We start from the raw sequence: 25,851 nt of genomic DNA, 5'->3' as shown, positions 1-25,851 counted from the left end.
ATGGGGTGAGAGGAGTTAATGTCCTGGGTGCAGCTCTTGGTGCTGGGTGGTGCCAGTCAGTCTAAGCAAACAGAAAGGAAAAAAGAGAGCACTCCTCCTTGTGCATTAACTTCATTTAGTTTCAGCAATAGCACTGTACATGAACACTGTAAGTGCAATTTAAAGGGCGCATCATAGGCCTGCCGGCAAGTCCTCTCCCCTCTCCTGAGCTTGGCCAGAGCGGCAGGGGTGATGTTCGGCGTGGAGCGAGGTTGCGGTGGGCGGGGCCTGGTCCAACGTCACAACGCGTTTCGGCGTTAAACCATGCCTTCGTCAGGTGACGCAATGGCGGGTACAGCTGGGATCTTATGCTCCCAATAGGGGGCGGGTAGAGGGCGTGACAGGGGAGTCACTGCCTCTGATTAAAATTAACCTTTAATAGCAAAATGATTAAAAATTGGTCAACAGTACAGACAGAATTTGGAATAAAGGCTTTGACTAGCGCGGTATAAGATTTACATGTTAGAGCGCAGCTGAAGTGAAAAGTAGATGGAATGCCCAGCGGAGCGAGAACTCGCCAGTCAACATAGATTTATGAAACAACATGAATTAACATCATATACTCTGCATACAATTAAATTAATCAGTTACCCAGGTCATGGCTACAGGACTCTTCACTCCTCTGTGTAGCCGCCATGCTGCCCACTTTGTGGCTCCAGGTGTCACATGACAATGCAATGCTGAGAGCCGCAAGGCTGCACAGTGCTGCTACACTGAAGAGGTGTGAAGAGTGTTGGATTTAGCAACATTATTGATGTCACTGTCTGTAAAATGCGGTGATGCTCTCTAAAGTATTGTGATTTCCTGTAATCCTCTCTGTTCTAGGTAAACTGCATTACCTGACGGTGGTGTGTGATTGATCTCTGCATGTTTTCTTCAGTCAAGAGTTCTAGCTGGTTATACCGGGTGCCTATCTCTGATGGAGCAAAGTGGTCTGTACATGCAAAGAGGACCTGTCCTACTTTTGTTGCTAGTCCATGTAGTAGGACACTGCTAAGCTACACCAACCTGGGACATAACAGAAATGAGAGGTAAGTAGTGACAATTAACATTACAGAGCGTGGGGGTAACTGTATACTTTCATTTGTTAGTAGAGTTATGTTTTAAAGAGGAACTGTCACAAAAATCTTACAATTTAAAACACATACAAATAAGAAGTTCATTTCTTAAAGAGTAAAATGAGCCATAAATTACTTCTCTGCTATTTTGCTGTAACTTACAATAGGTAGTAGAAATCTGGCATTACTGACAGGATTTAGGCTAGTCCATCTCTCCATAGTTGATTCTCAGCATGGCCTTTAAATCTTTTTCAGGAAGTGTCTTTATAAAGAATATTCAAAGATGTTGGCCAGTCTTCATGCTCACCGTACACCTTTTTTTTTTGGCAGTGGGACAGAGCAACTGCCATTCACTTACTTTTGAAAATATAGAAAACCCTGTGAACCCCCCATGAGGGCATGGGCTAGTCCAAAACATGTCTGTTCTGTCAGATTTCTACTACCTACTGTAAGTGACAGCAACACAGGAGAAAAGTAATTTATGGCTGCTTTTACTCTGGAAGAAATGTACTTTTTAACTGTATATGTTTACATATATTTTGAATTTTAAGATTTTCACAACCGAAGTCCTTTAACCACTTGCCGACCGCACACTCATAACGTGCATCGGCAAAGTGGCAGCTGCAGGACCAGCGACGCAGTACTGCGTCGCCAGCTGCAGCCTAATTAATCAGGAAGCAGCCGCTCGTACGAGCGGCTGCTTCCTGTCAAATCACGGCGGGGGGCTCCGTGAATAGCCTGCGGGCCGCCGATGGCGGCTCGCAGGCTAGATGTAAACACAAGCGGAAATAATCCGCTTTGTTTACATTTGTACGGCGCTGCTGCGCAGCAGCGCCGTAAGGCAGATCGGCGATCCCCGGCCAATCAGCGGCCGGGGATCGCCGCCATGTGACAGACCACATCCTGTCACTGGCTGCACAGGACGGATAGCATCCTGTGCAGCCCGGAACACCAGGGGGAGGCAGCAGGTAGGAGAGGGAGGGGGAATTTCGCCGCGGAGGGGGGCTTTGAGGTGCCCCCCCCCCCCGCCACCCACAGCAGGCAGGAGAGATCAGACCCCCCCAGCACATCATCCCCATAGGGGGGAAAAAAGGGGGGCAATCTGATCTCCCTGCCTACACCCTGATCTGTGCTGGGGGCTGCAGAGCCCACCCAGCACAGATCAATCAAACCAGCGCTGGTCCTTAAGGGGGGGTAAAGGGTGGGTCATCAAGTGGTTAAGGCTTGTTCTCATTGATTAGAGACAGAAAAGCATCATTTCCTCCTAAGCGTCAGATGAAATTCTGAAGTGCATTCAGTCCGATGATTCCTTTTCTTCTCTGCTCGACATGATTAATAACGAAGTGGAGACTTACCGCAAACTCGCTGTCCTTTTTTTCCTGTTCTGACAGGCTGCTGGGACACTATTCCCTCATTTGTTACAAGATTTATTGCCCAGGTACAGCACAGGAAGATACTGAGCTGTATTATGTATGAGTTATGCATATCAGGTTACCAAAGGACAGATCCCCCCACCACCACTCCCCCCACCCTTCCTCTCCCCTATCTTATAGTCTTCCAGTGAGATGAACTTTTTATGAGTACATGAGCAGATAATGCCACAGAGGTGTCAGCTATGACACGGCCCCACACCCATAATCACATGATTGTTTAAGCGCAAGAGCTGGTCTTGGAACCAAGACACTGATAAATCCTCCTGGATTCTTCCTTTTGTCGTTCGGCATCTGCTACAGTGACATCCACATCACTGGTTAGCTTATGAAGAAGAGTTTAAGACAGAGGTGTCAAACTCAAATACAGAGTGGACTGAAATTGAGGTTAGCCTGTGACTTGGCCCTAGTGTGTGTTTCTTGTTGTCTAGTGACCCTCCCCTTCTCTATACAGTTCCCTGATGTCTAGTTACCCCAGTCCCTCTGCTGTTCCTTGTGTGGTAGGGCTTCATCTCCAAGCTAGAATGTGCCAAACCTAATGCAAATACTACTTGCAGGCCAAATTTGATACCATCGCATGCCAGAGTTTGCCATCTAAAGTTTAGGGTGTGCAAGCTACAACCGGCCTCTATGCAAAAAAAAAAATTTGATTTTTGTTATGGCTAGGGGCACTTTCTCACCCTTTGCTAGCTCCATAATGCTTTCCTTGACCCCATCAGAGACCATTTCCCAGCTAGGGGTGTCTGTAATTGCAGAATTCTGAATCCAATTAAATTTTGCACGCAATTCCAAATGCATTTTAGATGTCATTGATTACTAGTTAAAATTGTATCCCTGGGCTTATTTCACTCTCTCCATAGGAAATTGGATTATATTCCATTGCAAGGTTAACCTCCCTGGCGGTAAGCCCGATACAATGTCGGGCTTACCGCCGCAAGGGATCGCATCACCCCTGGAGGATTTTTTTTTTTTTTAAATAAAATGTTTTACATATTGTTAAGCTAGCACTTCGCTAGCTAACTATGGTGCCCAAGTGCCTCTGCCCCCCCCCTCCAATTGCCCACGATCACCTCCGGTATACATACCCCCCCAGGGATCCCGGCTTCGATATGGGGAGGATCGGAACTGCGCATGACGTCGATGAGGTTATGTCCGATCATCGGCATAGCGACGAGTGATGTTAATTGGAAAGCTGCGGCTCTCGCAGGTTCGTGGCCGGGTGAGTGTTGCCGGTGGCGATCGGGGGGCTCAGACCAGTGCCGGGGGACTTGGGCAACATAGTTAGCTAGCCTAGTGCTAGCTAATATAAAAAAAAAAAAATGTAATTACAAAAAATCCCTCCTGCAGACGCAGCCACCACATCTGCGTACCACGAGGGAGGCCCTTTTCACATTTGAAATGTACATTGCAGATCGGTCCAGTACGTCTGCAATTGCACCGCATCAGCCACAAAAGGTGGTACAAATTTACAAAAAATTTCATAGCAGGTTAAAGAACTACTGTCACGGACATCTAAAAATTCTTATTTGTATGCGTTTTAAAATTTAAATCTCCCGGAGTAAAATGAGCCATAAATTACTTTTCTCCTATGTTGCGGTCACTTACAGTAAGTAGTAGAACTCTGACAATACCGACAGGTTTTGGGCTAGTCCATCTCTCCATAGGAGGTTCTCAGCATGGCCTTTTTTTCTTTATAAAGAGATTCCCTAAAAAAAGATTTACATAAAGACGCTGGCCGGCCTCCCTGCACACTATTTTGGCAGTTGGACGAAGCAACTGCCATTCACTAAGTGCTTTTAAAAATAAAGAAAATCCTGAGAACCCCCAATGAGAAGATGGGCTAGTCCAAAACCTGTCAGTAATGTCAGATTTCTAATACTTACTGTAAGTGACAGCACCATAGGAGAGAAGTCAAGTACATTTCTTCCAGCGTAAAATGAGCTGTACATATTTATGTGTTTTAAGCCCCATCTACACGATACGATTCTTTGTACAATTCGATTACGATTCTATTTACGATCCGATTAAATCCGACATGTCCGATTGGGATTCGATTCGATTTAATTCGATTTGCCATTGTTTTGCAATTGCAAATCGAATTGAATCAAATCAGGATCAGACATGTTGGATTTAATTGAATCGTAAATAAAATCGTAATCGAATCATACAAAGAATTGTATCATGTAGATGGGGCTTTAAATTTTAAGATTTTCGCAACAGTTCTGTTTTAAACACATAAATAAGTAAATTTCTTCCAGAGTAAAATGAGCTATACATGACTTCTCTCCTATGGTGCTGTCACTTACAGTAAGTATTAGAAATCTGACATTACTGACAGGTTTTGGACTAGCCCATCTTCTCATTGGGGGTTCTCAGGATTTTCTTTATTTTTAAAAGCACTTAGTGAATGGCAGTTACTCCGTCCAACTGCCAAAATGGTGTGCAGCGAGCAGGGAGGCTGGCCAGCATCTTTGCATTAATCATTTTCAGGGAATGTCTTTATAAAAAATAAAGGCCATGCTGAGAATCCCCTATGGAGAGATGGACTAGCCAAAACCTGTCGGTATTGTCAGATTTCTAATACTTGCTGTAAGTGACAGCACCATAGGAGAGAAGTCATGTATATCTCATTTTACTCTGGAAGAAATGTAAATATTTATGTGTTTTAAATTTTAAGATTTTCGCAACAGTTTTGTTTTAAAAAATTTTTGCATTTTAACATAAGCTTTTATCATTCATGTCACTTTCTTAGTAGACAATTTCCCCATTTATGCAAAAAGAAAAAAAAAACCTTTAATTTTACAGACTGTCGAGAATTTACATATCGAACTTCCATGAATTCTAATATTGACTTTTGCATTAGCATTTTGCCCCCATAGGGGTCGCAGGCATAAGGGGGGAGCATGCCCCGATCGCGGGGGGGGGGGGTCAGAAATTCCCCCCACCCCCTCCGCTAGCGCTCCCCCCTCTGCCCGCTTCCCCATAAAAAAAGTTTAATGCAAGTTAAATAGTACCGGTGGCTGGCAGTGGAGTGAGGAGGAGGAGTCAGAGTAGGAGAGTGACGCGTTGTTCAGCGGTAGTACCCTTGTGGTACTTCCGCCCTTTCTCTGACCTCACGTTCTCTACGTGATGACGCGTACCCTCGTATGCAGAGGACGTGAGGTCAGAGAAAGGGCGGAAGTACCACAAAGGTACTACTCCTGAACCGCCCACTGCCCGGCCTCAACGCGTCACTCTCCTACTCGGACTCCTCCTCCTCACTCCACTGCCAGCCACCAGTACTATTTAACTTGCATTAAACTTTTTTTATGGGGAAGCGGGCAGAGGGGGGAGTGCTAGCGGAGGGGGTGGGGGGAATTTCCAACCCCCCCCCCCCCCCGAGATCGGGGGCATGCTCCCCCCTTATGCCTGCGACCCCATAGGGCCCCCAAAATGGGCATGTTCGGGGGTCCCATTGACTTCCATTGAGTTCGGGGTTCGGGCCGAACATGCCGAACATCTGGCCCATGTTCGGCCTGTTCGGCCCGAACTCGAACATCCAGGTGTTCGCCCAACACTACTCAGGACCATGGAGAAGGGATCCACATACCAATGAAGTTTGTGACTCTGGAATTGTGTAGACTGGAGTGCAATCTATCTGTTTCAATGGAGAATCCAATAGGGATGCTGTGGCACCAGAAGCATGTACACTGGACTGTACACTTAGGCCACCTAGTTGACTTTTCATAGCAAACTATGGATTATGCCTCGATTATCCAGATCGGAGTACAACCCATATACTGTATTCCAATGACAAGACTACTAGAGACCTGGGACTCTAGATATACTTTGATGAACAAAGACTCCAGTCTGCATTAATTCTAATCTGCCCTAAATAAACGGTGGATTAGTGCAATCTCTACTGGCCAACCAGGTACTGCTATACTAAGTCTTGGGGAATAAACACTCTAACTGGGTAGCGATGGCTTGAGAACATTTAATCTGATTGTAGCGCATACAATTTACCCCAAAACCCAATAAATGTTTGACCAGGAGCAAATTTTCATCGACTTGCATTGACGTCTGAGTAAAAATTTTAATCACCACGCTCTAGTTCATTGCAAAGCCTCTGAACATAGTAATGTTGTCCCAGTCAGGGGCATAGAAATAGGGGGTGCAGAGGTGGCCACCGCATCAGGGCCAGAACTACAGTATTAGCTCTCTATTGCTGTGCTGGTAATAATCATTTCTATAGATACTTTAGATAGTAATAATCCCTAACAAAATGTTCCCTATCCCCTTCTTGCTCCTCTGACACTGTAGTTGCCGTTGGCAGGTTTAGGTGCGCCGTATCATGCGTTGTGTATAGAGTGCTTGGGGGGCCCCATTGTAAAACTTGCATCGGGGCCCACAGCTCCTTCACTACGCCACTAGTCCCAGTTGCTGGGAAGAGTGGCAGTACCTGGAGGAACTAGTGGGAGAAAAAAAATGAATGTCTTCCTATAAATCAGTGTTACATTTCTAGTGGGAAATTGTGTTTTGAAATGCAGCAGTGGACAGTAGCATGTGCAGTCCTTCTCACCCACCCAGTTACCTTTCCCACTCTCAATCCTCTCCTTCCTACACAATGTCACATGCACTTCAACACTGGCACTTAATTTAAAGAGATTGATGGCAAAAGCATCAGATATGCAGATTTCTTTACTTCTGATGTTTATAGGTCCACTGCCCTGTTAAATGTCAGCCTACATATGTTTCTCTCTTGGGTTCCCTTTATTTACTTTAAAACATTGCACCTTGCCTGGCTGTCTTGGCGATCCTCTGCCTCTAATATAACAGACCCTGAACAAGCATGCAGATCAGATGTCTCTAAATCACAAACCTGAAACGAGCATGCAGCTAATCCAGTGAGACTTGAGTCAAACAGTGCTTAATGCTTATACCAGAAAGGCCCAGTGCATACCAAAAACCGCTAGCAGATCTGCAAAATACTAGAGGTTTTGAAGCAGCTTTCAGAGCGATTCTAGGCATGTTTAGAGAGGTTTTCTAAACATGCCTAGTGTTTTTTGGAGCGTTTGTGTAGCAGATTTCATATATTCTTACAGTAAAGCTGTTACTGAACAGCTTCTGTAACAAAAATGCCTGGAAACCCGCTCTGATCTAGCGTTTTTCGAGCGATTTTCCACTTTCCTATACTTTAACACTGAGGCAGAAACACCCCAGAAATCTAAAAATGCTGCAGCCCCTGAGTTTGCGTTTGTGGAAAAAAACGAGCCGCTCTGGTGTGCACCAGGCCATTCACTTTAATTAAACAAGCGGTTTTCCGCCTGCAAGCGTTTTAAAAACCACTTCAAAACCGCTCTGGTGTGCACCAGCCCAAAGACAAGAAAGACTTCCAGGCAACTACCATATTTAATTGCTTTTAAAACAAAACCAGCCTCCATAGGTCTCTATCCACTGCTTCCTTTTAAATCAACTCGACTCAAAATGGCACAAATCCATGGTTACAACAGGAATTCTAACAGTCATATTTGATAGCTTCAGTCAGCAAGTATGGTATTGCTATTTCTCAAAGGCTTGATCCCTTTGGAGTGGACATAGCAGTATCTTCTCTGGCGGTCCATAGTGATCGGTTTAGCAGTATCTTCTCTGGCGGTCCATAGTGATCTGTTTAGAATCTGGAGCAGAATCTTCTCCGGTGGTCGATTGTGGTCTGTTTAGAATCTGGAGCAGATACATTTCACCAAAGAGTCCCATTAACCGAGCCCTATATGTACAAGATTGAAAGATATATTTGTATCATTCAAATAACGTTCAAATGCTTTTTATACATACTGTAGGCTTCTACGGGAAACGCATCTGCTTATCTAAAATTGTCGTGCAGGTCAGCTGGCCATACATCAAGTGACTTGGTGGCTGATCAACAATCCAATTCAGTTACCAGATTGGGCCAAAATTGGTTTCATGTATTGATTGAAAACGGTGCAAAATGTAGGGCTGATGTTGTCGATCCAGTACGCAACGGTAACAGCGTGCGATGTCGGGACAAGCAACAGAACCCCCAGCGCTATTCCTCTCTCCCTATAGAAAATGTTCCCTAAATGGTGCGATTTGTTAGTCAATGATCATATTTTTGATAAAATCATTCTGATAGATTGTATTTAATCAAACCACAGCATCAAGGCATTGAACTTGTGATTTCTTTAACGGACATCCAAGGCGAAAAATAAAAATGAGATAAACAATTGTATCTGTCCTCCTCATTCTAAAAATGACTTTTAGGCTGCTTACACACAGGGACGTTACAGGCACACGTTAGTGCGCCTGTAACGCTCCCCCAACGCACAGCAATGTAACACAAGTGGGCTGTTCACACAGCCCACGTTGCGTTACATGTAACGCTGCACGTTGTCCGGAAAGTGCAGCATGCTACGGCGTTACAGCGGCTATAGCCGCGTTAGACTGTTTGCACATGCTCAGTGGGGGGCAGAGAGGAGGCGGGGAGAGCCAGCTACAGTAGGCTACTTAATATTCACTGCACTGGCGGCAGCTGATTGGCCGGCGGGACCACGTGATGCGGAGTGTCTCGCTCCGCATCACGTGGTCCCGCCGGCCAATCAGCGCCACTCTGGGAGACCTTATATGGATAGAGCTGCCTAACGCGGCTCACTCTACCGTCCTCTCTTGCAGCACCATACGTTGTGTTAGGTGCACGTTATGCGACTTTAACGTGGCACCTAACGCAACGTCTTGGTGTGCAAGTAGCCTTAACCTTGTCCCACAGTTTTATATTTAAATCTACTTTTTAAGCTTTTACTGTTTAATGGCTTTTTCTCAATGGAATGTTAATTGAAGTATGCCAGGGCTAAAATATATGAACTATTGACCTTTTTTATCTCTTTCCTGCTCTTAGAAGCCATTTACTGCCACAAAAGTGGCCTATGGCTGCAATTCCTTATCAGGGAGGGTTACACTAGAGTCCAACCCAGTCCCGACCCCGACAGGAACTGCCACTTACATACCTGATTTTTAACTCTTTCAGGCAGAGAAAGAAAAAAAGGAACACAGACATAGGTATGTACAGTGCTAAGCAAACAAATAACTGCTATCATCATGTCACCTCTTGAGTCCTTTAAGGAAAAAATCCATCTCATTCAAAACCACAAAATCAATTGGGCACATCAGCTTCTTTAGTTTTCACCCTACATGATCTGAATAATCTGATGAATGATATGATCATTACCTAATGCTGGCTACACACGGTGTGTTCCCGCACTCGATTTCCCGCTCGATTCCCGTCAATTCGTTTATTTCCAACATGACTGATTTGCATTTCGATGGATCGTTAGGTCGATTTGCATGTAAACAAATCACCGGGAATCGAGCGGGAAATAGAGTGCGGGAACACACCGTGTGTAGCCAGCATTACAATTGTACCATAAATAGACACCTTTAGAGTTTGGCGATCCACAATGGATTGCAAAATTACATCGTCATGTCTGTTTTGCAATCCATACAGTGGACTAAAAGTTTGTTTTTCAGCTGTAGAGTAAGGGTGTGTACAGACATCCAATTTTGATTGGCCAATCACTGGTCGGTTTTACCACTTCCATGCAGTGAGGGCCAACAGACTCCGAATACTGAGAACAGAGTGTGTCGGTAAGCTACTGTACTTGGAAGTGGTAAAATTGGCCAATCATTAAACAATCAAAATTGGATGTGTTTACACACCCCTAACCGAGCCTAAAGCCTACAAAAGCATTTTACCACTTTGGTGTAGTATGTGAGTTTACCTAGACGATTTGTTCATAGTATTCAAAGTCTGTTGACCCTCATTCTACATGGAGGAGGTAAAATTGGCCAGCGATTGTCCAGACATCTCGTTTAGCCAATGCTAAAATTTTCTGCAACTGGGCATCTATTTGGCATCGGTTCTTGTCATTTGACCATTGCAGCACATTTTGAGCCCCCTAGGGGGACACGGAAATGCCAGATGCTACACAAGAAGGAGTGCAGGGTTTAAATGGACAGGAAAAGCCAGTACTGTCAAACGCCACGCCACAGTAGAACATCTGGGGGAATATTCAGTCTAGACTGTCAAAACCCCCACAAGACTGGGACAATGACCATATCACCCTATAACTAAATATAAATCAAACTCCATTACAAGTTAACCCCAATGTCTGACGCATTTTCCAAAGAAAGTGGTGTTATTTTAAATAGTTTAATTCACACAAAATATCTGAGCAGACAAACCCTGTTATTTCAGATTTGTGAAAATTGACCATGTGATAATAAAAAAAGGAAATCTGATGCACTGATTAATTTGTTTATTTGACAGGCATTTTCCCCTCTCCCGTTTACAAAATGAGCGACAAAACAGGGGGGGGGGGGGGGGGGGGAAAGAAAAGAAAAATGACAGATAAAAAAAATCCGCTCTTTTTTATGTTGTGTTTTGTGTTGTTATTTTCCTCTCTGTGTGAAAGGCTACATTACCGGAAAGGTCATCAGTGGGATTATTCTGTCTGCTTCAGACGGAATTCACATTTCCCATCTTATAATTCTGTCATTCCAGATGCCTTTTGTGCGCATTATTCCTAACTTGTAAATGGAGCAGCATTAGGTTGCTTTTACACCCGCTGTTAGGCGTTGAGAAACTCATTTCCCCGGATATGTAAACATCTCACTATAGGGGCAGCCAGGCCAAGCTCTCCATACCCCAGATCCAAAGAAGGGCCACTGTGTGTCTTGTGTGGCGGCTGTCTGTGGTGTGGAGCGCGGGGCTCTGAGTGTGGCTACTCACTGACCGTGGTTTAGGTCGAGAAACACTGTGCAGTTAATCACATTCAAGCTGAAGTGACTGCCATTCTCCTGATGCCCGGTAGGGCTAATCGGAACAGCTGAATTACGATTTCGTCGAAATTTCGTGTAACGCATGCGAAAACCGAGTTTTGTGTTCCGAATTTTCGTGTTCCGAGTGCATTTCTATTGAATTAAATAGTGTTAACTTCTGCGGTTAATTGTAAAGCCCCCGTACATGCTATCATCACCAAATTTGGCATGTATGTTAAGCAGATGAGTAGGAACATGGTAAAAAAAAATTGTGAAAATAGCTTATAGTTTTTGAGCAAATCGATTTCAAAGTTTCATAAGAAAAATGTTTTTTAAACTGTGTAAAATGACACTGCTGCAGAGCAGGTTACTGCATTCCGAGTTCTGTATACATATTGTATACATTTCATGAAAACAGACAGCGTGGGGTCCCCCCTCCCAAGCCTCCTTAACCCCTTGTCCCCCATGCAGGCTGGGATAGCCAGAATGCGGAGTCCCGGCCACGTGGGGCTTCGCACCCTGAGCTATACCAGCCCGCATGGTCCATGGTATGGGGGGGCTCTGGAGGAGAGGGGCGGCCAACCTCCCCCTCTCCCCCAGAGCCCTTGTCCAATCCATGGACAAGGGGCTCTTCCCCACCTCCGGTGCCCCAGGAGGAGGTGGGGGCCGCCGACGTCCTGGGGGGTTCATGGTGCCATCCGGGGTTCCCCTTTAACAAGCGGACCCCGGAAGCCGCCCCCTTCCCAGGAGAAATGAGTATAGGGGTACACGGTACCCCTTACCCATTTCAGCAGAGTTAAAAAAAGAAATAAAAACACGACAACGAAAAAAGTCCTTTATTGTTCTAAATTAACCAGGGATACTTACCTTGCAATAATCTCACGCCAGTAACCTCAGGAGTGGTCCCACGCCAGTATCCTCTTATGACATCCCACCTCCCTCCCACACTGGCGAACTCCCACCACTGAATGGTCACAGTCAGCCTCTGCATCTGTATAGCAGAGGCTGAGAACACGAAAATTTTGCCTTTAAAGGGATACTGTAGGGGGGTCGGGGGAAAATGAGTTGAACTTACCCGGGGCTTCTAATAGTCCCCCGCAGACATCCTGTGCCCGCGCAGCCGCTCACCGATGCTCCGGCCCCGCCTCCAGTTCACTTCTGGAATTTCTGACTTTAATGTCAGAAAACCACTGCGCCTGCGTTGCCGTGTCCTCGATCCCGCTGATGTCATCAAGAGCGCACAGCGCAGGCCCAGTATGGTCTGTGTCTGCGCAGTACACTCCTGGTGACATCAGCGGGAGCGAGGACACGGCAATGCAGGCGCAGTGGTTTTCTGACTTTAAAGTCAGAAATTCCAGAAGTGAACCGGAGGCGGGGCCGGAGCATTTGGGAGTGGCTGCACCAACACAGGATGTCTGCGGGGGACCATTAGAAGCCCCGGGTAAGTTCAACTCATTTTCCCCCGACCCCCCTACTGTATCCCTTTAAAACAAGAAATTTCGGCAAACAGTGATGCAATCAAAATGGCCACTGGGAACTCCCCGATCGCTGGAGGCCACACTAGAGTGGCGAAACCAGTGATTTTTCACATAGATGGTGGGTCCAGGTGACCAGAGCAGGAGGTGCCCTAATCCCCTGGACCCACCCATTCATGTGAAATAACGCGTATTCTGACACTCTGAGGTGGCCTCCGGGGAACGGGGATTCCCCAGCAGCCATTTTGTTTATGACACTGTTTGCCGAAAATTCTTGTTTTAGCAAACAATTTTCGTGTTTCTAGCTTATGCAATACAGATTGCAGAGGCTGTCTACAGCCATTCATCCCCAGGAGTTCTGCAGGATCGGCAGGTGCGCGGGACCTCCTAAGAGAATAGAGGGGGGCACAGCGCAGGAAGGTGGGAAAGTGGGCACAGAGCGGCGGGCAGGGGGGGGGGAGCCTCCCCTCCCTCACCTAGGGACCCCCTTGCGCACTTCCCCCCCACCTCCAGAATTTCAGCCAGCCAGCGGAACGGCTTACCGAGAGCGATAGCTCTGTGTGCCGCTGGTCTGGTATTCTGCACTGACACTGTCCAATCACGCTCTCACAGTACTTCCTGTGAGAGCGTAATTGGACAATGCAATGCAGGAGACCAGACCAGCAGCGGCACACAGAGCTCTTCTCTCGGTAAGTGATTCCCGCTCGCTGCCAAGTTTCCAAGTTTAGGTAGGCAGGTATATAGGTGTCCCCAGTATAGATATACCCAGGTCTATAGGTGTCCTCAGTTTAGGTAGGCAGGTCACCAGTTAGTGGGGGCCCCCATGCTGGAAGGGGGGGCAGTGGGCACAGAGTGGCGGGGAGGAGTGGAAGCCTTCCCCCCTCCCTCACCTAGGGTCAACCTTCCGTGCTCCCCCTCCAAAATTGCAGCCGGCAGCGAGCGGGAATCACTTACCGAGAGAAGAGCTCTGTGTGCCGCTGCTGGTCTGGTCTCCTGCATTGCATTGTCCAATTACGCTCTCACAGGAAGTACTGCGAGAGCGTGATTGGACAGTGTCAGTGCAGAATACCAGACCAGCGGCACACAGAGCTATCGCTCTCGGTAAGCCGTTCCGCTGGCTGGCTGACATTCTGGAGGTGGGGGGGAGTGCGCAAGGGGGGGCCCTAGGTGAGGGAGGGGAGGCTTCCCCCCCCTCCCCGCCGCTGTGTGCCCACTTTCCCACCTTCCTGCGCTGTGCCCCCCTCTATTCTCTTAGGAGGTCCCGCGCACCTGCCGATCCTGCAGAACTCCTGGGGATGAATGGCTGTAGACAGCCTCTGCAATCTGTATTGCATAAACTAGAAACACGAAAATTGTTTGCTAAAACAAGAATTTTCGGCAAACAGTGTCATAAACAAAATGGCTGCTGGGGAATCCCCGTTCCCCGGAGGCCACCTCAGAGTGTCAGAATACACGTTATTTCACATGAATGAGTGGGTCCAGGGGATTAGGGCACCTCCTGCTCTGGTCACCTGGACCCACCATCTATGTGAAAAATCACTGGTTTCGCCACTCTAGTGTGGCCTCCAGCGATCGGGGATTTCCCAGTGGCCATTTTGATTGCATCACTGTTTGGCGAAATTTCTTGTTTTAAAGGCAAAATTTTCGTGTTCTCAGCCTCTGCTATACAGATGCAGAGGCTGACTGTGACCATTCAGTGGTGGGAGTTCGTCAGTGTGGGAGGGTGGTGAGATGTCCTGAGAGGATACTGGCGTGGGACCACTCCTGAGGTTACTGGCGTGAGATTATCCCAAGGTAAGTATCCCTGGTTAATTTAGAACAATAAAGGACTTTTTCGTTGTCGTGTTTTTATTTCTTTTTTTAACTCTGCTGAAATGGGTAAGGGGTACCGTGTACCCCTATACTCATTTCTCCTGGGGAGGGGGCGGCTTCCGGGGTCCGCTTGTTAAAGGGAAACCCCGGATGGCACCATGAATCCCCCAGGACGTCGGCCGCCCCCACCTCCTCCTGGGGCACCGGAGGTGGGGAAGAGCCCCTTGTCCATGGATTGGACAAGGGCTCTGGGGGAGAGGGGGAGGTTGGCCGCCCCTCTCCTCCAGAGCCCCCCCATACCATGGACCATGCGGGCTGGTATAGCTCAGGGTGCGAAGCCCCACGTGGCCGGGGCTCCGCATTCTGGCTATCACAGCCTGCATGGGGGACAAGGGGTTAAGGAGGCTTGGGAGGGGGGACCCCACGCTGTCTGTTTTTATGAAATGTATACAATATGTATACAGAACTCGGAATGCAGTAACCTGCTCTGCAGCAGTGTCATTTTACACAGTTTAAAAATCATTTTTCCTATGAAACTTTAAAATCGTTTATTTCAAAAACTATAAGCTCTTTTCACAAAAAAATTTTTTACCATGTTCCTACTCATCTGCTTAATATACATGCCAAATTTGGTGATGATAGCATGTAAGGGGGCTTCACAATTCACCACGGAATTTAGCACAATTGACTTCAATGTAAACTCGAAATTCGGAATCCGAGAGCTCAGCCCTAATGCCCGGGCCTAAAAAATAAAAATTCATGAGGAAATATGGAGAGTAACAGCAACATCATGTAACCTGACAGCATGTATATTTAAAGGAAACCAGAGATGAAAAAAAAAAAAAAGGTTTTATACATACCTGGATCTTCCTCCAGCCCCATGCGCATGGATCGCTCCCAAACCGCCGCCGTCCGGTATCGGGTCCCGTTACTTCTGCCAGTCGTGACTAGTCTGTGCAAGAGAAGTGCACCCTCTACATCTCTCTCCGGCAGCCTCAGGTATGTATGAAACAGTTTTTTTCTTATCTGGTACACTTTAAAGGGGAACTAAGGGAATTTTTCTAATTCCTAGAAATAATCAAATTTTGTAAACATGCATGTGATGGAAGTATTGGGGGGGAAAAAAAAGGAAAGGATTCAAAAAAATAATATGCAGCGCCCCCATATAACTCCCTTAAAGTGACCCTGAGCAGTAATTAAAAAAAAGGAAATCTGGACTTACCTGGGGCTTTCTCCAGCCCCCTGTAGACCTCAAGGTCCCTTGGAGTCATCTTCTTCCCTCCCTTGGTCCCGCTGCCGGCAATTCAGACTACTTAGGCTGAAGTCACACGTGCGCTCCAACAGTGCGCATCATGCACGTCATCACGTCGATTGCTGTAAGAGTCCTGCGCATGCATGCTTCTCTAAAGACTAAACACCGCATGCACAGCACTCTTACTGCAACTGGCATGATGACGTGCAGCGCACATGCGCGACATCAGCCTGAAATCGCTGGGATTACCAGAGCCAGCAGCGGGGCCACGGAGGGTGGGGGGTTGGGGGCTGGAAGAAGCCCAAGGTAAGTCTGAGCATTAACAAAGGAAAGAAATCCAGAGTCCCTTTAAATCAATGGGCATCCCCGCCACTTGTGTAGTTAGCAATGGAGATGCTGATCAGCTCATTCACTTGTGGGGGACATTAAAAGTAGCTGCAGTTTTTGTGCAGAATTTCTCTCCCTACAAGGACACGGTAGGTATAGTGGTACGTTCCTACCTTATTTTTCTTAGCAGCACTGTTAGGAGGAAGAGGAGGAAGGTTGGAACATACCACTATTTTTACCACATCTTTGTAGGGAGAGAAATTCTGCACAAAAACTGCAGCTACTTTTAATGTCCCCCACAAATTAATGAGCTGATCAGCATCTCCATTGCTAACTACACAAGTGGTGGGGATGCTCATTGATTTAAAGGGACTCTAAGCATTAATAAAGGAAAGAAATCCAGACTTACCTTGGGCTTCTTCCAGCCCCCACCCTCCGTGGCCCCGCTGCTGGCTCTGGTAATCCAGCGATTTCGGCCGAAGTCGTGCATGTGCGGCGAGGGACTGAGACGGCTGCTCGGGGATGGAAGAAGCCCCACGTGAGTAAAAAATTGATTTTTTTTACTTTGCATCGTAAGTCCTTTATTAAGGCTTTATTAAGTACAAGATATTAGTACAACTGGATGATGCATCGGAAGTCCTTTAAAGGAAACTTTAAAGTCTACCTGAGTTGTGTACTGGTGTATTTATACTTACCTGTGGCTCCCTCCAGTCCCATGAGGTGCTCCCTTGCTGTTCTCTCTGGCCACTTTGTTGTAATATTACACAACCCCTCCCAGTAATCTGGCCAGTAGCAGCCAGTCATGTGCTTCTACAATGCCCTGCCACGCACGAGTGCTCTGCGTCTGCACAGTGCACAGGCACAGAACGCTCCCAGCTGTGGGAGCATGATGGGGGTGCACATGCAGTCGAGCCGTACCTGCGCAGAAGAGTGCGGCCAGCCAGATTACCATGGGGGACTACAACACAACGGAGAGGGCGGCGAGGGAGCCTACACACCTCATGGGGCTGGAGGAAACCCCAGGTAAGTATAAATACACCACATCTCAGAGGCGGAACAGGTGACACAGGAGGACAAAAGAGGCACAGTGAGAAGAGAGGGAAGAACAGATGTAACATGAGGGAACAAAAGAGATTGGGGGAAAAAAAAGGCACAGGGGGACATGAGGTAACAGAGGAGGAACAGAGGTGACACGTGGAGCAGATGTAACATAGGGGGACAAAAGAGACGGTGAACAGAGGTGACACGGGACAAAAAAGGCACAGGGGAACAAAGGGGACACTGGGGAAATAAGGAACGGGACATGAGGTGACACAGAGGGAGACAAGAGACACACGGGTAACACAGAGGGGGACAAAAAAGGCACAGGGGGAACAGGTGACATAGAGGAGGACAGAAGAGGCACAGAAATGAGTGTTCTGACTTAAGAACGGATTCAGATTAAGAACGAACCCACATTCTCTATCTCCTTCATTAACCAGAGACTACCTGTATTTTGCCACTTTATTAGGTATGTTTTGCTAGTACTGAATATGCTTTTTTTTTTGCCATCAGAACTGCCTTAATTCTTTAAGACATTCCTCAGAGATTTTTGGTCCATACTGGCATGATAGTGCCATGCAGTTAGCTCCGCCCACATCATGCCACGGTCAATCCCATCTTTGTTGTTCGCCTCACTGTTGTAACACTCCCCCCCAAGGGCCTCTGTGTTGTGTTTTCCCCCCAGGCCAAGAGGTCCCAGTCCTCCCCTGATCATACATTACCCTGCTTCTGGTGGTGGGAAAGGTCCTCCCCATTTCTCTTCTGTGTAGCCACTCACATGGTAGCCAATCACTATGCTGCTCTCAATGACGGTAGCTGCATGGTAATTGGCTACACAACGCAAAGCTACACAAAAGAAGGGAGTGAAGAAAACCTGTCACACCACTGGAAGCAGGTAGTGTATAGCACTCTGCTGCTGCCACTCTGCCTTTGCTGACAGGGAGCACAGCGACTTCCTTTTTGCTTAAAGCTAATGGGAACCGAAAAACAAATCAAGTAAACAGATACTCAACTAATGAGAAGGAAGGCTCTGGGCAGTGGTGTACCTAGGTTGCCTGACATCCGGTGCTGGTTATTTAACCTCCCTGGCGGTTTGTTAAAATCCGCCAGGGGGCAGCAAATAACTTTTTTTAATTTTTTTTTTTCATGTAGCGAGACAATGTCTCGCTACATGATAGCCGCTGCTGAGCGGCATCCCCCCAGCCCCTCCGATCGCCTTCGGCGAACGGAGATCAAGAGATCCCGTTCAAAGAACGGGATCTCTTGGAGGGCTTCCCCTGTCGCCATGGCGACGGGGCGGGATGACGTCACCGACGTCATCACATCAAAGGGGAATCCGATCCACCCCACAGCGCTGCCTGGCACTGATTGGCCAGGCAACGCACGGGGTCTAGGGGGGGCGGGGGCGGCTGCGGCGACGGGTATAGCAGCGGATCGGCGGGTAGCGGCGGCGATCGGAGGTTACACGCAGCTAGCAAAGTGCTAGCTGCGTGTAACTATAAAAAAAATTATGCAAATCGGCCCAGCGGGGCCTGAGCGGTGCCTCCCGGCGGCATAGCCCGACCTCAGCTCGGGCTTACCGCCAGGGAGGTTAAATGACACCCCCTACAAAAAAAAAAAAGGCGTGAATGCAGCATGCTAAGCCCGCCACGGCAAGTAATGTCCAAGTATAGGTAGCCTGGAGTAGTTGCCTGCAGTATAGGTAGCCTCGGATAGTTGCCTCCAGTATACGTAGCCTGGAATAGTTGCTCCCAGTATACGTAGCCTGGAATAGTTGCCCCCAGAATAGGAGGCCTGGAATAGTTGCCTCCAGTATAGGTAGCCAGGAATAGGTGCAGCCAGTATAACCAGGAATAGATGCAGCCAGGAATAGGTTTAGCCAGTATGGATAGTCAGGAATAGGTACAGTCAGGAATAGGTACAGCCAGGAATAGGTACAGCCATGAATAGGTGCAGTCAGGAATAGGTAGTCAGAAATAGGTGCAGTCAGGAATAGGTAGTCAGAAATAGGTGCAGTCAGGAATAGGTAGTCAGAAATAGGTGCTGTCAGGAATAGGTAGTCAGCAATAGGTGCCGTCAGGAATAGGTAGTCAGCAAAAGGTGTAGCCAGTATAGATAATCAGGAATAGCTAACCAGGAATAGGTGCAGCCAGGAATAGGTAGTCAGGAATAATTGCACCTATTCCTGACTATCTATACTGGCTACAATTATTCCTGACTACCTATTCCTGGCTGCACCTATTCCTGGTTAGCTATTCCTGATTATCTTTACTGACTACACCTTTTCCTGACTACCTATTACTGGTTACACTTATTCCTGACTACCTATTCCTGACTATACTGGTTACACTTATTCCTGACTACCTATTCCTGACTGCACCTATTCCTGATTATCTATACTGGCTACACCTATTGCTGACTGCACCTATTGCTGACGGCACCTATTTCTGAATACCTATTCCTGACTGCACCTATTCCTGACGATCTATACTTGCTAGAGTCAGGAATAGGTAGCCAGGAATAGGTGTAGCCAGTAATAGGTAGTCAGGAATAGGTGTAGTCAGTATAGATAATCCGGAGTCAGTATAGATAATCCGGAATAGCTAACCAGGAATAGGTGTAGCCAGGAATAGGTGCAGCCAGTATAGATAGCCAGGAATAGGGGCAGTCAGGAATAGGTATATAGGAATAGTTGTAGCCAGTATAGATAGTCAGAAATAGAGGTAGCCAGAATTAGGGGAATAGGTGTGGCCAGGAATAGGTGTAGCCAGTATAGATAGTCCAGAATAGGTGCACGCAGAAAAAAAAAAAAAAAACATCAACCACCCCAAAGCCAGCAACCCCCCCCCCCCCCCCCCCCACCCCCGTCACATCCTATATAACAGCAGTGCTGTGACTGGGCATTGCCGCACTCAGTACTATTAGCCGCCGGGCAGTGGAGGGGGATCTGGGATTTCAGGAGGTAGAACCAAACGGAAAATTAGTAAAGCGGGGCGGAGGGAGGTTCAGGTGGCAAGGGGAAGGTGCTGGGCAGCAGTAACCACCAGCGGCCGGCTGTCACACCCTCCCATGCCTGCTGAGAGGGAGGTAGGCCGCTCCTTGGGTCACCCCCTTAAGACACCACTAGCTTTGGCTTCTATAGAGCCTTCCTGTTCCTCTCACAGTCCGCTTGTTCCCACCCAGCTGTCACCCCATTTGAATCCCCCACTGTGGGAGGCTTTGGGAGCATGAGTGCTCCTGAAGAATGATGGCTCTGTACTGCGCATGCGTGTGAGAGGGCGCCAGCGCAGGCACAGTATGAAGCAGAGAGCAGTCTCCGCCTGCTACAGGAGGTGACAGTGCTTGAACAAGGGGACTGTGAGAGGAGCGGAAATGCTTCCCTCTCCATAAGTAAGTATCTGTATTTTGTCAGTTTCCATTAGCTTAAAAAAATAAAAATGCTTTTTCATAATATACAGAATTTATAGAATTTTTCAAGGTTTGGACATAATTACCAGGAAAAAAAAAAGACTTTTTGAAATCATAACTTCAATCTTAATGCCTCTCACGTGTCTGCGGCGCTGCACAGATTTTTCAGAACACCAATAAAACATTTCCGGGACTTGCCTCGATTTAAAAGAAACAAGAAAGAATTAGTTCAATTGAAATCCTCGCTTTACTGGGTTTCGCATCCCCCAGTAGAACCAGCAGACAGACACCTGATTTACATTTTCAGCGAGTCACACTTGTCAGCCTTCACTGAAGAGTATTCCGTACATTTTTAACCATTTACCGTTACACATTCCTGAGATTGTTTAGAATACAGACAAATAACATTCTATGGGCAGACAGCAGTATGGACTTTATGAACACCTCGCCCATTACTGTTAGGCCAAGTTCACACTGTGCGGATGTACAAGGGAGAGCGGATCTTTGAGTCCATCACATGTCCACGCACATCGATCACATTATTATTTAGTATTTATATAGCACTGACATCTTTTGCAGCACTGCACAGAGTATATGGTCATCATGTCATTTAACTGTCCTTAAAGTGGACCTAAACTCAGACGATCTCACTGTTTTAAAAGATACACAACAGCATAATAACCTTCAAACAAATAGAATTTTTTTTATTACAGCTGATACAAATCCTAAAATAAATCTGCAGTTTCTACTTCCTGATTCATGGAAGCAGACATATTGTTAACAGCCTGAGCTTTCAAATGAGCTTATCTGCCATAAGCGGTCATGTGACTCAAGGGGGAGATCAGATTACAACTTGTGATTAGACACAGATGGGGGTGGGGGAACTAGACAGGGTAAACTCTCTAAATACATACAGGGTGCATTTCTCTCTGTTTTCCTTCTGTCCTGTGCGAGAGGTCCACTTTAAGAGGGGCTTACAATGTAATCCCTACTATAGTATTATGTCTATGCATGTATAGTGTAGTGTATGTATTGTAGTCTAAGGACAATTTAGAGGGAAGCCAATTAGCTTATCTGTAGGTTTTTGGGATGTGGGAGGAGAGTGGAGTGCCCGGAGGAAACCAATGCAGACACGGGGAGAACATACAAACTTTTTGTTTGGGGGGGGGGGGGGGGCTGTTGTGCCCCAACCACAAAAAATAAGGCAAACACACACACACATTAAAGGGGAACTGAAGTAAGAGGTATATGGAGGCTGCCATATTTATTTCCTTTCAATCAATACCAGTTGCCTGGCAGCCCTGCTGGTCTATTTCTCTGCAGTAGTGTCTGAATAACACCAGAAACAAGCATGCAGCTAGTCTTGTCAGATCTGACTTTAAAGGCTGAAACACCTGATCTGCTGCATGCTTGTTCAGGGGCTGTGGCTAATAGTATTAGAGGCAGAGGATCAGCAGGGCTGCCAGGCAACTGGTATTGCTTAAAAGGAAATAAACATGGCAGCCTCCATATACCTCTCTTTCTCTCTTCAGTTCCCCTTTAACATTACCATTATCCTACTATCAGCATTACCAAATGCCAAAGGTTCCGGCCGCCTTTATTTCATGTATGCATTACAGTTGAAAATGCCATCAGAATGTTTACCTTCAAGAAGTGCCCTATACCCCCCCCCCCCCCCCCCACACCACAATCTGTCACTGTCATGTCACCGGGTGTTTATATATGATGAGGTTCATTGGGGCCAGCAGCCGGCGTGACACATGGTGCATCGTCCTAATATCACATCAGGTAAGTGAAAGGTCAGCCGTAATGCCAAGACATTGACGTCGGGAAACGGCTCTCCTCAAAGGGTTTATTATGCTCAGCATCTGCTCTGACAATATTGCTGTCATTTGCTTCCTTTCAAATGAAAAGGAATCTTCGGAGATGGTGGCATTTGTGAATCCGCCGTGGCCATTTCCCCATCTCCCTGACTTCATGACTTTTACCACTCCAACATGCTCCTTTTCCCCAAAAATATACTGTTCAGAGTTATCAATTTCTTTTCACAGGAAAACCCAAACTCAGTTACAAATCTATCTATGGGCCTGAGTAGGGATATTAAAAAGGATTATAGGTGACCTGAAGTGAGAGGGATAAGGAGGATGCCAAAGCAGGATCGCACAGCATATGACAATTTGCACCGCACGTTGTAGCTGCTGTGAGCCCCCCAAAAACACCCTCAGCATAGGAAGGTAGACAGTTACAGGTGCCCCGGTGTTAGCTAGGTATAGGTGACCCCAGTATAGGTTAGCCAGGTACAGTTGCCCCCAGTACAGGTTAGCTAAGTACTCTCTTCACTTCCTGTTTCTGATTGGTGCTGCCCCCAGACTTCTGACGCCTGAGGAAGTAGCCTCACTTTCCATGATGGGTGGACCAGGAATGGCAGCCTATTTATTAAATACCATTTTCCTGGCAGTCCTGCTGATCTCTTTGGCTGCAGTAGTGTCTGAATTACACACCTGGAAAGAGCATGCAGCTAATCCAGTCACACTTCCATCAGACGTCTGATCTGCATGTGCTTGTTCAGGGTCTATGGCTAAAAGTGTTAGAGGCAGATGATAAGCAGGACAGCCAGGCAATGTGTGTTTAAAAATAAATATGTCAGTCACCCTTTAAAAATGACAACTGAAGTGAGAGAGATATGGAGGCTGCCATTTTTATTTTCTTTTAACCCCCCTGGCGGTCTATTAGAATCCACCAGGGGGCAGTGCAGCAGGTTTTTTTTACATTTTTTTTTTTGTAAATCATGTAGCGATTTCCTGGAGGGCTGCCCCTGTCGCCATGGCGACGGGCAGGATGACGTCACAGACGTCATCACGACAAAGGGAGTCCCAATCCACTCCTCAGCGCTGCCTGGTACTGATTGGCCAGGCAGCGTACGAGGTCTGGGGGGGGGGCGCGGCAATCGGCGGCTAATCGGCGGGTAGCGGCGGCGATCGGAATGCACACGCAGCTAGCAAAGTGCTAGCTGCGTGTTGCAAAAAAAAAATTGTGCAAATCGGCCCAGCAGGGCCTGAGAAATCCTTCTGCTCGGCATAGCCCGTGCTCAGCACGGGCTTACCGCCAGGGTGGTTAAACAATACTAGTTGCCTGGTGGCCCTGCTGGTCTATTTGGCTGCAGTAGTGTCTGAATAACACCAGAAACAAGCATGCAGCTAATCTTGTCAAATCTGAATCTGCTGCATACTTGTTCAGGGTCTATGGCTAAAAGTATTAGAGGTAGAGGATCAGCAGGTCTGCCAGGCAACAAGAATTGCTTAAAGAGTCTGAAGCTTTCTAAAAATCATTTTTTTTAATCAGACATTTATCTTTAGCAATATCAGCAGTGCTAAAACGCCACATCCCCGCGGTAGAACAATGTCATTAAATCCACCAAATACCGGGGCGAAACTCCATGACTTTCCAAGTCGTGGATTTTGCTGCCTGGGAAGGCAGAGCTTAGCGCTGTAGCTCTGCCTCCATTAGCGTCAATCCCCGCTGATCACCACCCATCTCCCCGCCCCTCAGTAAAAAAAGACAGAGGGGCGGGGAGAGGCAGCGATCAGCGGGGATTGACGCGAGGAGAGGCAGAGCTACAGCACTAAGCTCTGCCTCTTACAGGAAGCACATCCCGCATTTTGCCTCAGGGATTTGAGGGGTTTAATGACATTGTTCTGTCGCAGGAATGCAGCATTTTTAGCAGTGCTGATATTGCTAAAGATAAAGGTCTAATTAAAAGATGATTTTTAGAAGTATTCAGACTCTCTTTAAAAGGAAATAAATATGGCAACTCCATATACAACTTTCATTATAATTTTCCTTTTTTCTCATATTTGCGGTTATGAGTTTTGTTCTGAACTTTTCTTGTTCAGGTTTTTGATGCGAAAATTCACATTTCCATGGACTTGTATTTTTATTTATTTTTTGGAACAGAGATGCGAATTACATACAAGCGTGTGTACAGTGGCTGCCGACCCCCAACCCACAGGTAATCTGACAGATCAACTCAACCCCTGGGATGAACAATCCCATTGTCTTACGCTCTGTCGTCCCTCCACCTCCTCACATGGCAGCACAGCGCGGTGTCCGCTACACAGCTGACGTTTCTGTACCGACCCACCGAGCGATGTCCTCCTTCTGTGTGGAAGTACCCCCCTCCAATTCCATGTGCAGCCCTTTCTATCCAGTGTAATATATACAACAGACACCCCCTCCCTTTTCATTGCAAACCCTGTCTCACATATGTATAGCGCCCCCCCACACAAAAACAGACTTACCATAAAACCATGTGAATTACGTGATTCAGGCTGCGAAATCTAGGGGGTGGGGTTTGAAAAGTTAGGGCCACCTAGCGCCTGCCGCCTCTCCGCTCTCCTGCCCGCCTTTCTGGCACACACTACCCTCCTCCACGCATCCCTTAATCCCTGTCCCCATTTGACCGGTGACACCTGGCACCCTTCCCTATGACATAAGCAGGTGAGGTGTCGATCTATGCCTCTTATTGAGGCATGTTACAGTCAAACCCCACCACCGGTAAAAGATCACCATGGCCAAACAGAGGGAAGACTTTGGCACGTGCCCAATCGGGCGAGGGTACTGGCACCAGACCGGCCAATCACAGCCGCCTGCTGCTCCTTTTGCCAACTGGTGCCGATGGTCTTGCAGGAGGGACCATAGCACCTTCATTATCCATGCCCAGCCATCCCCTTGGTCAGCAGGTACCCTAGGCATGGCCCTTTGTGATCTTTACAGAAATCCAGGTACAATTTTGTCTTGGCATACCTCACCATCTTATCTACATGTACTTTCTACAGCAGGCTTTCTCAACCAGGGTTACCTGAGTACTCTGCAGGGGTTCCTTGGTATTTCTCCCCATGGGGAAAGTATGAGAAATCACATTTCAATAGGGTAAGCTGTAAAAATAAGCACTAAATCAGGTCAAAATAATAATGAGCACATTAAAGCGGAATATAACCCTGCATTTCAACTTTGCTCTAAAACATTATTTACAGTATATTATATGCAACCAGCATTTTTTTTTTAATAGACCAGCATTGGAAGGGTTACACACAGAGCTTTAAAGTTCCTGGAGATTTCTGCAGACGCATCCGAAGCTGAAATAGATACATTTTGTTTACATAAATGTATCTAAGTGTTGAATGTTACACACTTTGGCT

General features: G+C 47.0%; 1 long non-coding RNA gene across 4 annotated transcripts in view; it reads right to left on the bottom strand.

Moving 5' to 3' along the window:
* Positions 1–7,918: 7,918 nt before the first annotated feature.
* LOC137541395 (uncharacterized) overlaps positions 7,919–25,851 on the bottom strand; it is a 509,076-nt gene continuing 491,143 nt past the window's right edge. For 2 of the 4 annotated variants that reach the window (XR_011025147.1, XR_011025149.1), the window contains 2 exons: positions 25,512–25,587; positions 20,748–20,851 (listed from right to left, as the gene is read on the bottom strand). This is a non-coding gene — a long non-coding RNA (uncharacterized lncRNA). Of the gene's footprint in view, positions 8,274–20,747; positions 20,852–25,511; positions 25,588–25,851 lie in introns of those variants that run through there. The other 2 variants (XR_011025150.1, XR_011025148.1) reach the window with 1 other exon arrangement.

Source organism: Hyperolius riggenbachi, chromosome 12, assembly GCF_040937935.1.
Source record: "Hyperolius riggenbachi isolate aHypRig1 chromosome 12, aHypRig1.pri, whole genome shotgun sequence".
NCBI lineage: Eukaryota > Metazoa > Chordata > Amphibia > Anura > Hyperoliidae > Hyperolius > Hyperolius riggenbachi.
Note: the sequence above shows the minus strand (reverse complement) of the source record. Positions and strands in the feature narration are given on the sequence as shown.